General features: G+C 49.8%; 1 protein-coding gene across 1 annotated transcript in view; it reads left to right on the top strand.

Annotated features, from left to right (window-relative positions):
* Positions 1-2,128: 2,128 nt before the first annotated feature.
* LOC133346126 (WAS/WASL-interacting protein family member 1-like) overlaps positions 2,129-8,908 on the top strand; it is a 30,258-nt gene continuing 23,478 nt past the window's right edge. The window contains exon 1 of the mRNA XM_061557562.1: positions 2,129-2,260. The gene's annotated coding sequence lies outside the window, so the exon portion shown is untranslated. The remainder of the gene's footprint in view (positions 2,261-8,908) is intronic.

The following is an 8,908-nucleotide window of genomic DNA, read 5'->3' as shown; positions in this document are numbered from 1 at the left end:
AAGTGACTCATAGAATTGTGCGCAGTTGCGTATACAGTCCACGACTTCCCTGAAGGCATTCACCTTCAGCGAGCGCGATGCCGATCACACAACGCGGTTCGAATTCGACCCTCGATCGATGGCTGCACCATCGCCGCACACGCGTCGGATTAAAAGCAAGGGGCAAGTCCTCACTTACTAACAACTCCTCTATCATTTTTCATTGCTGGAGGGTTTGCCACCTCCTCCCTGAAAATCCTGGCTCCGCTATTGGTTGAAGCCACCCACTTATATCAGAATCTTTATCGGAATCTGTCTGTATCCTGGAGGAATCCGGTGAGCTATGAAGCCCCTTTCGACAGACATTCAATGGGGGGCGGGCCATCAAATTGCAACAACAGCGGCTGCTGGCAGCGGTCGAGATGTCCATTCATCATTTGGGGACTTACGCTGTGTACACTGATGACTATGAGCGCGATCCAACTGTGACGGTCAACGACATTGAGGTGGTGGTGGTGGCCTTCAAAAGCATGGTCCTTTAGGCCTTGCCTGATGAACGTGGCGAGGCCACGTTTAGGCGGATAGAATGCAAGCAACAAGGATAAATATATCAATTCATCCCGTGGCGTGGCATCGGCGTGCACTCCTCAACGCGCGTCTGGTGTGAGTCAACGAGGTCAACGTTGGTCAGCGCCACGAGACCCCCACAAAGCAAACACGTGGTAAATTTCACCAGCAGGAGGCGACAAAGCTACTGGAATTTCCCACGTGGGGAATTCCAGTTGTTACCATCAGAGGGCCCCCACAACTCACCAATAGAAACTCCAGAGTGACAATTCCCATCACCACGGGACATCCAAACCTCACCTCCAGGGACATGACACCTCGTCGTCAGGAGGGGGCCCAGACCTCACCACCAGAGACTTCAGATCTCATCGTTCGGGGCTTCCAGAACTCACCACTTTGGTGCACCCAGACCTCACCATCAGAGTTTCAGTTTTCAGTTTTTCATTTATTTCGTATAGCCCTGTGAGCCATTCGGCTCTTGAATCGGGTGCAACCGCAACAAACAAAAAACAAAAACATGAACAAGAAAACATCTTAAAGTGACTATGCGCAAACAGAAAAATCCAGGAAAAAACTGCAAAGTCTTCCAGAATAAAAGCACCGTACACCAACGCTGTGCAAAAATCCCAGTGGGATGCAAGTCAAACAACAACAACAACCACGAGAGAACTTAGATTAAAGCCATCATTTTAACTCCGTACTACAACACACATGGCCAAACCAAAACACTTTTCAAAATCACCAAAATAAATCCATAAGCAATGTAAGAGACCTCAGATCTCACCACTAGGAGGGGTCCCCAGAACTCACCACTAAGGTGAAGTAACCCAGACCTCACCCCCATGGGCCTCAGATCTCACCACTAGGAGGCTCCAGAACTCACCACTAAGGTGAAGTAACCCAGACCTCATCCCCATGGGCCTCAGATCTCACCACTAGGAGGCTCCAGAACTCACCACTAAGGTGAAGTGACCCGGACCTCACACCCATCGGCCTCAGATCTCACCACTAGGAGGCTCCAGAACTCACCACTAAGGGCTACTTGGACCTCACTACCAGAGACCTCAGATCTCACCACTAGGGGGGGGGGGGCTCCAGAACTCACCACTCAGGGGTAGTAACCCAGACCTCACCCCCATGGGCCTCAGATCTCACCACTAGGAGGCTCCAGAACTCACCACTCAGGGGTTGTAACCCAGACCTCACCCCCATGGGCCTCAGATCTCACCACTAGGAGGCTCCAGAACTCACCACTCAGGGATACTTGGACCTCACTGCCAGAGGCCTCAGATCTCACCACTAGGAGGCTCCAGGACTCACCACTAAGGGGTAGTAACCCAGACATCACCACTAGGGGGGCTCCTGAACTCACCACTAAGGGGTACCCAGACGGCCAGACCTCACCCCCAGAGACCTCAGATCTCACCACTAGGAGGCTCCAGACCTCACCACTAAGGTGCAGTAATCCAGATCTCACCACTAGGGGGGGTAAGCTCCAGACATCACCACCAGGGGGCCCCAGACGTCACCCTTCATGCCGTCCCCCCCACACTAGAGGGCAGTACGCGCGCCGGTGGCCACGCTAAAGTGCCGCTCAAAGCAGTGACGGAGCGCAGAGAGGAACAGGAGGAGGAGGAGGTGGTGGTGGTTAGCAGTGAGTGTGGAGGCGAGCGAGCGAGCGAGCTGTGACCGGCTGCAAGAGCCCCGAGGCGAGGTAAGAGACCCGGGGGCGGAGGGAGCGAGGGAGGGAGGTGGGACCCCGGCCACAGGCCACAGAGGGCCCCGCAGACCCGAGGCAGCCCGGGGCGGCCCGGGGCGGTCGCTGTCGGCCGGGTCGGGGCCGGGCAGCCGCGGCCGCGCAAGGCGGACAGGGCCGGGCAGGGCCGCCGTGGGGTGGGGGGGGGTCTGGTTATTTGCTGGTTATTTGCTGGTTATTTGCTGGTGATTTGCTGATTATTTGCTGGTTATTTGCTAGTTATTTACTGGTTATTTACTGGTTGCTTGCTGGTCAAGTATGGGGGGCACACACACACACATACCCAGTCTGGGTAACCCGAGTACAAGTGTCGTTTGCGTGGAGGTGGTGATCGGTGCGGGTCTCGGGGTTCTGTTTTGATCTTAAAAGTGTATCTCATTCCTCGCTTTCGGTTCCCTAATATGCTGTTGCGTGGAGTGTGCTGTTGCACGCCTGATGTGTGTGGGGTCACTGTGCAGTATGTGTGTGGGGTCACTGTGCAGTATGTGTGTGGGGTCACTGTGCAGTATGTGTGTGGGGTCACTGTGCAGTATGTGTGTGGGGTCACTGTGCGGTATGGAGGCTTCCAGGTTATCTGGGTGTGTGTACCCTGAGCCCCTCCAACCTCATCCTTCACTGGGGCGAAGGAGGCCACATTGCTTGTCAATTGGGCCATCATTATGCTCCTTCCCTGCCTCCCAACCCATCCACCCATCCATATCCCCCTGTCAAAAAAGAGCGAGCGCCTTTTCTCGTGAGATCTGCATGAATGTTAAGTGGTGTGTTTATCCGGGAAACCTCGCAGAGTCTCAATGATGATTGTGCAGGAGGGTCATGCGTCGGGATGCTTGGACGGTGACGTTTGTAGGTTGTTTCGTGTGTTTGGCGAGGCAGAAAAACCGGAGCACCTGGAGGAAACCTCACGCTAAACGTTGGGCTAACACTAAAATATGCTCATGAACCTACTTGTTGTACTGCCATGTCTTGGTCACTACGCGGTTCATGCGGTCGGTGGGGCTGGTAGGGATGGGTCGTTTAATAAATCTCGATATTGTACCACCAAGCTCTGCCTCCAGAAGCCGAGGGTCACAGGCGTATGCCACCCACACCTGATTGGGTCACCAACTCCATCCCAAACTGAGGCATTGAGGTCCATGACCTTTAGGGTTGAGGGAGGAGAAATCCCATTTCTAAGCTCCACCTACCTGGACGTGTTCGTGCTCCGTTGGAGCTGTGTTCGTGTCAGATTTGAAATGCGACATTCGAACCCTGTTGGTGATGCGGTCTCCTCAATATTCACCCGTGGCTATTTTTTTCAGTGACAGTTGCACCCTTATAGAAGTCTGCTCAATGTGATGTTCTGCAACATTGAAATCATTGGCTGCAATAAGCGCCTGTATCTACAAACAGAACGTGTGCTGAACCAGAGAGTGTACCCTCTCCCGAGACTTGGAGTAAACACATGTCCGGGTGTTTGTTGGGATTTGCGCTCAAGTGAAGGAGAGACATGGCCATGCTTGAAGGCCCCAGTGTGCGTGGGTGATCCAGCATCTGGACATCAGACGTACGCCACGTTTATATAAATGATAGGCATGTGGGGGCACCAATAGCACAAGCTATGTTTTTGCACAACACACACAAACTGCTTAGTAACATTTGAAAACTAACAGTGAAGCCGTCTGTTCGGGTTAAACCAATCATACAAATTATTAAGTTTCCATTGGCAATTCACATGCTGCTGCGTTCACGTCTACGGTGTTTATTGGTTCATGGATGCGTGTGTCTGAACGTGTTTGTGTCGTGTTGGCCGGCTTAGGTGCTCGCTAACAGCACTTGCCTTGACCGCCTGAAAAAATAATACACGGAGATATATATTGTTTTTTTTATTGCGCACACACACACAGCCGTTTCATGGCAATATGCCTCGCAATCTTGTCTAGTATTTGTTCCGGACACCATTGGGTTGTGCGCACAGCTTCCATATTGATCCGACCTGGAGCACATTTGTTGAGGAATCTTGTCAGATCAGAATAATATGAAACACGTGCCACTCCTTCATGAGCCATGTCGTAGGCAGGAGGATAGTATGAAGGATCTCTGCAATGGGAAGTGAGCTTGGGGCACCCTGCAAGCACATGTTACTTATCAGGCGCGGTGCGGGAAGCCCGTCACGGGAACCGCACCTGCTCGCTTCTGTGCCGACCTCGACAGAACGCTGGAGTAGGTCCCAACAATGACTCGATTATTAATAATACCAAGGTAGTTGGAAAAAATATAAGCTAACCTCTGCGCTCGGCATGGCTTGTAGGAGTTTCCCCACCTTCATGGGACAGGATTTGGGGATGGCCAACAATTTTTACAGGGGTCCAAGTATAATGGACCAACAAAAACCAACTCTATTCCACTTTTAGTCCATTGATTGACTTAAGCGTATGATCGTCCCGGCTCTCCGTTCGTGTTGGTGATGCTTGGATGACTTGCAACAGTCCAATGATGTTGTGTCAGCTGCGGTGTCGTCGCTGCCCAAAGAACTGCGTTGACAAGATTTGTCAAAAACTTGGTCACAGGAGTCGACAGGAGCCGTTCGCAACATGTTTATGCGAATGTGGTACGCAAGAAAAGTGCCACTACTCTCATTAATTTCCTGCACTTTTGAGGAAGTGGAATAAATGTAGTCACTTTACGATGTGTCACTTCTGTGTTTATGGCGAGGATTTATGGTTCTCGGACAACGCGAACACTCATTTTTAGACTTCATTCAGTAATCTTAGGACGTTTTCTCTCGATTTCAGAGAATCCTCCCCCACTCTGCGTCGGTGACCATGTGTGTACTCGTTTCCTGTCACCCCCTACCCAGAGAGAATTACTGCTTTTTGACCACAACCACTCATATTTTCTCTCCTCCAACACAAGTGATCACATTTTTCTCATGGTTTTATATATTTTATTTTGTAATGCTTCCGGAACATGTGAGGTGGCTGGGCTCAGATAAAAAAACTGGTCAACCGGAAGTCAGTATAGTAATAGGGTTTTACCCAGTTAAAATGCAAACAAAAAGAAAGAAACAACTCTGATAATGATATGCACTGTCCTTGAAGTTGATTGGTCCACACCCGAGACAGCTTTTCTTAGAGCCTAGTCTCCATTGGTGTTGGACCAGATGACGCCAAAAGGCGTACAACTTTTTTTTGCATTTTGACTTCTTGTGTTGTGGTTATTGCAAACATGATGCCTTGTATAAAGGTGTCAGTTTTTGTACCAGTTGAAAGGGTAAAGACCTATTACTATATTTTGCCACTGGTAAAGGAGGTGTTTCATAGCGGAAATCAGTAGTCACATGCACTGTCACTACGACTGGCCCATTTCGGCATACCAACTGTAGTTGTGTACTACACTGAGAAGCACTTTAAGATTTTCAATGTTTTTCGGTGAATAACTGATCTTAATAATTACTGTACCGGACTGAGAGTATTTGCCAAATCTCACAATGTTAGTTGAGTAACCAGACCGGACATGATGCTGGTAATTTGTGAAGTTGAGTGCTAGAAAAGGAAACGTATCTCTTATTTTCTTTAAAGATAAGGAAGGCACAATGTTTATGTTAAATGGTGTTAACACTGCAAGTTATTGCACACTTGCGGTCGTGGTGTTTGTGGGTGAATGTAGCCAGTATATTGAGCACGGGTTCTCACTGACAGCATTGCGATGTGACCGTGTATGGTTGGGCAGCATAGCTGATTGGTGGTGGCGTCGGCCCTGAAATCTCTGCCACGTATTTGCTTGCGTCCGCTCTGGTCAACATGTTTGATTGAGGTGCCACAGCGATTAAACGTACGCTATGTTTATTCTAAGTCGCTTGAAATGTGTGTGCGCGTTGCACGGTTGGCTACATGCGTTGCGAAAGAAGTTCGGCATGCATACATGCGTACAAATATTTATCAAGAATATTTCAGTACGTTTGGTATTCAAGCCCTATTATCATCACCCAAGGCTATCAGTAATATAATCACCGTATTCGAATACTTCCTGCGCGTAAACAACGTTGAGCGTTTCGGTATGTACCGACGCATGGGGTGTGGACGGCTATTGACGTGGGGTGGGCCCCCTTTTGGTCACTCTGATGAGAGAGGCCCTCTGTGGCCGGTCTGGCGTCTTTCTACCCGTGGAGAGCCGAGTTACATCAACTACTTAGGGAGGAGGTCTCCTGGGTGAGGTGACGACGTGGAGGTGGCAGGCCAGGCATCGTCTGGGGGCACGAAGGGCCTGCGTCGCTTGCAAGCAGCTCGTGGAAGGTGATGTTTGCGTGAGTGGCGGTCGTCTCTGGCATTGTCTGCGTGGCTGCTCGAGGGAGGGGTTGGTATTGTTTACTGGGAGTTTGGAGGGTGGCTAAATGCGAGAGCGAGCTATATATATCGTGGGGTGTTGCTTCCTTGCACGCGTGCCTGTGACCTGGTTGAGAATCTGGCCGATCGTTTTTATTCATTCCAATTGCATGTGTTTCGTTTAGAGAGAAAAAAACATTGCAGTTTGTAACAAGCAGGGAATGAGGATGAATAATGTCGTGAATTTTTCACATTTTTCTCAACGCGTGTTTAAAAATGTATGAGACTGCATGCTGGTGAGTGTGGGTTGCTGATGGCATGAGAGCATAGTAGTACTGTACAACAACGGATACTGCCGCGTTGCTTTACGGTGCCCACGGCAGAATCAACCTTGCTTGACCTTCGGAGATCTGACAAAGTCGAGCACGTTCCAAGCGATTTGCTCATAGATGGGGGGGGGGGGGCGCATATACAGTGCACGCGAATTTGTCATTCACCCCGGCGAGAATAAGTGCGGTAACAGCCCAACCATTAAACACGCTTTTATTTTCACTGGCAACAGCCAAACAAGTGTTTAAATGAAAATCTACTGAAGTGGCAAAACAGTATAAGGAAACAGGAAACTGTTTAAGGATGTGGAAACCTTAAAGGAAGGCACGGAGAGTGGATTTTGTACATGGCTGCCACTCCGCCTGCAACACCGCTGCTGTGATCATTGGCCCCTCGTTGGCGAGAGAGATCTCCGGTTTGACGCGCAACCCGTGGAGATCGTCGTGATTAACGAGCACGGGAGGACACCTCGTTTGAGATCACGGTGGCGTAAGGCCCCCCCCCACCACCCTACCTTCTATCAGGTAATACAAAATATGATGATGATCACGATGTAAATGGTGGCATTTACCGAATGCCCTTTTGCGGTGGGAAATATTGACCTGTCACGACGAGAACATGTCAAATTAAAACCAAATGTTTTTTTTATCGTACAGTATTTTAAATGCAACAATGTCTCGGCGTTATTGGCGGTACATTCATTGTCATGATCATCATTTTTTGAGCCGTGCTCTATCCACCGCTGAATGAGAACCTGCCAAAGCTGCCGCCTATACCTGACGGTCCCGCGGTGCAACAGTCGATCGAGCCGCTGCGCACGATCCGATTGAATCGCTCCATCTCCACAGTGACAAACAAACCTGACGGACGCGTCCTCTCATTTTGGCTTCCCACTCCTTCTTCATTTGTCTGAACCAGCAGCAGCAGCAGCCATTCACTCCAGTGACACGTTCACCCAAGGACCACTCGTCTTAACAGTCGCGTGAACGCGTTTGACTTGCCTATGTTTTTCTCACGCAGTCATAATTTAACGTCTATGGCGCTTTTCAGTGCATGCCGTTTTATGATATATGCGATGACTGTAAAACGTGTAGGAGCAGCAACGCCCAGTGAGTAGTGAAGCACCCACCAAGTACTGCTGTTACTATAAATCTGCGATGCGGTGAACGATTGTGGCTTCAGAGCCCATGTTGATCATGAATTCTGTTTAGAATTTAGTAGATCCATGTGTCCTGCTGTGGACCACCGTGTTCAGTGTGGCTGGGAGATGGGATCGTGACGTGTTCACAAACACACTTTCAAATGTCTCCCTAATCCACCAACCTCGCGCGGTGATCATCCCTTTGGGCGGCTCTAAGCTAGCAGCGAAAATTCCACATTCCTATGGCAGAGGATAGTCATCACCGGACGTGTAGCAGCGCTGACTTCTGAAATGTGGTACTGCTTGTATCGATCCTGGAGGCTATGATACGCACTAATACAGCAGGAGTGCATTATTACATACTTTGTCGTTTTTTATTTCTCGCATTGTGTGCTATCGCTGTGTGTAATTGGATTGAGCAGAGTCGGACGTGGTTGATATTCATAAATGGGATTCTTTCCAGGAGCTAATTCATTTGGCGTGTGTGTATATACCAGAGGCGACCGGTGTAAATTCAGTCTCGTTGTATCGGTCTTCTGTTCGGGGCGATATTTTTTTTCGTCCTTCCGTGCAAATTGCTCACGAATCAATGCGATGATCACGTTGGCCGGCGTGCCACTGGTCGATATTGTTCGGCAGGCCCCCCCTCCTGACTGTGCTCGCCGCGGTGTGTCGATACCACTTCGCTCGTGTGTCGTGCGATAACATGGTCCGTCGCGATAGTCGTACATTTACGACGAAGGCACACAAGTATATTGATGCAGGTTTTTAGCATCTCGTAACTGCCTGAAGATGCCTCCGACGCTGGAGGCGAAACGTTCGCTGAAGGAGACT

The sequence above is a fragment of the Lethenteron reissneri genome, chromosome 23, assembly GCF_015708825.2.
Source record: "Lethenteron reissneri isolate LAM-NWPU_2019-01 chromosome 23, ASM1570882v1, whole genome shotgun sequence".
Taxonomy (NCBI): domain Eukaryota; kingdom Metazoa; phylum Chordata; class Hyperoartia; order Petromyzontiformes; family Petromyzontidae; genus Lethenteron; species Lethenteron reissneri.
This window is presented reverse-complemented; position numbering and strand designations above follow the sequence as displayed.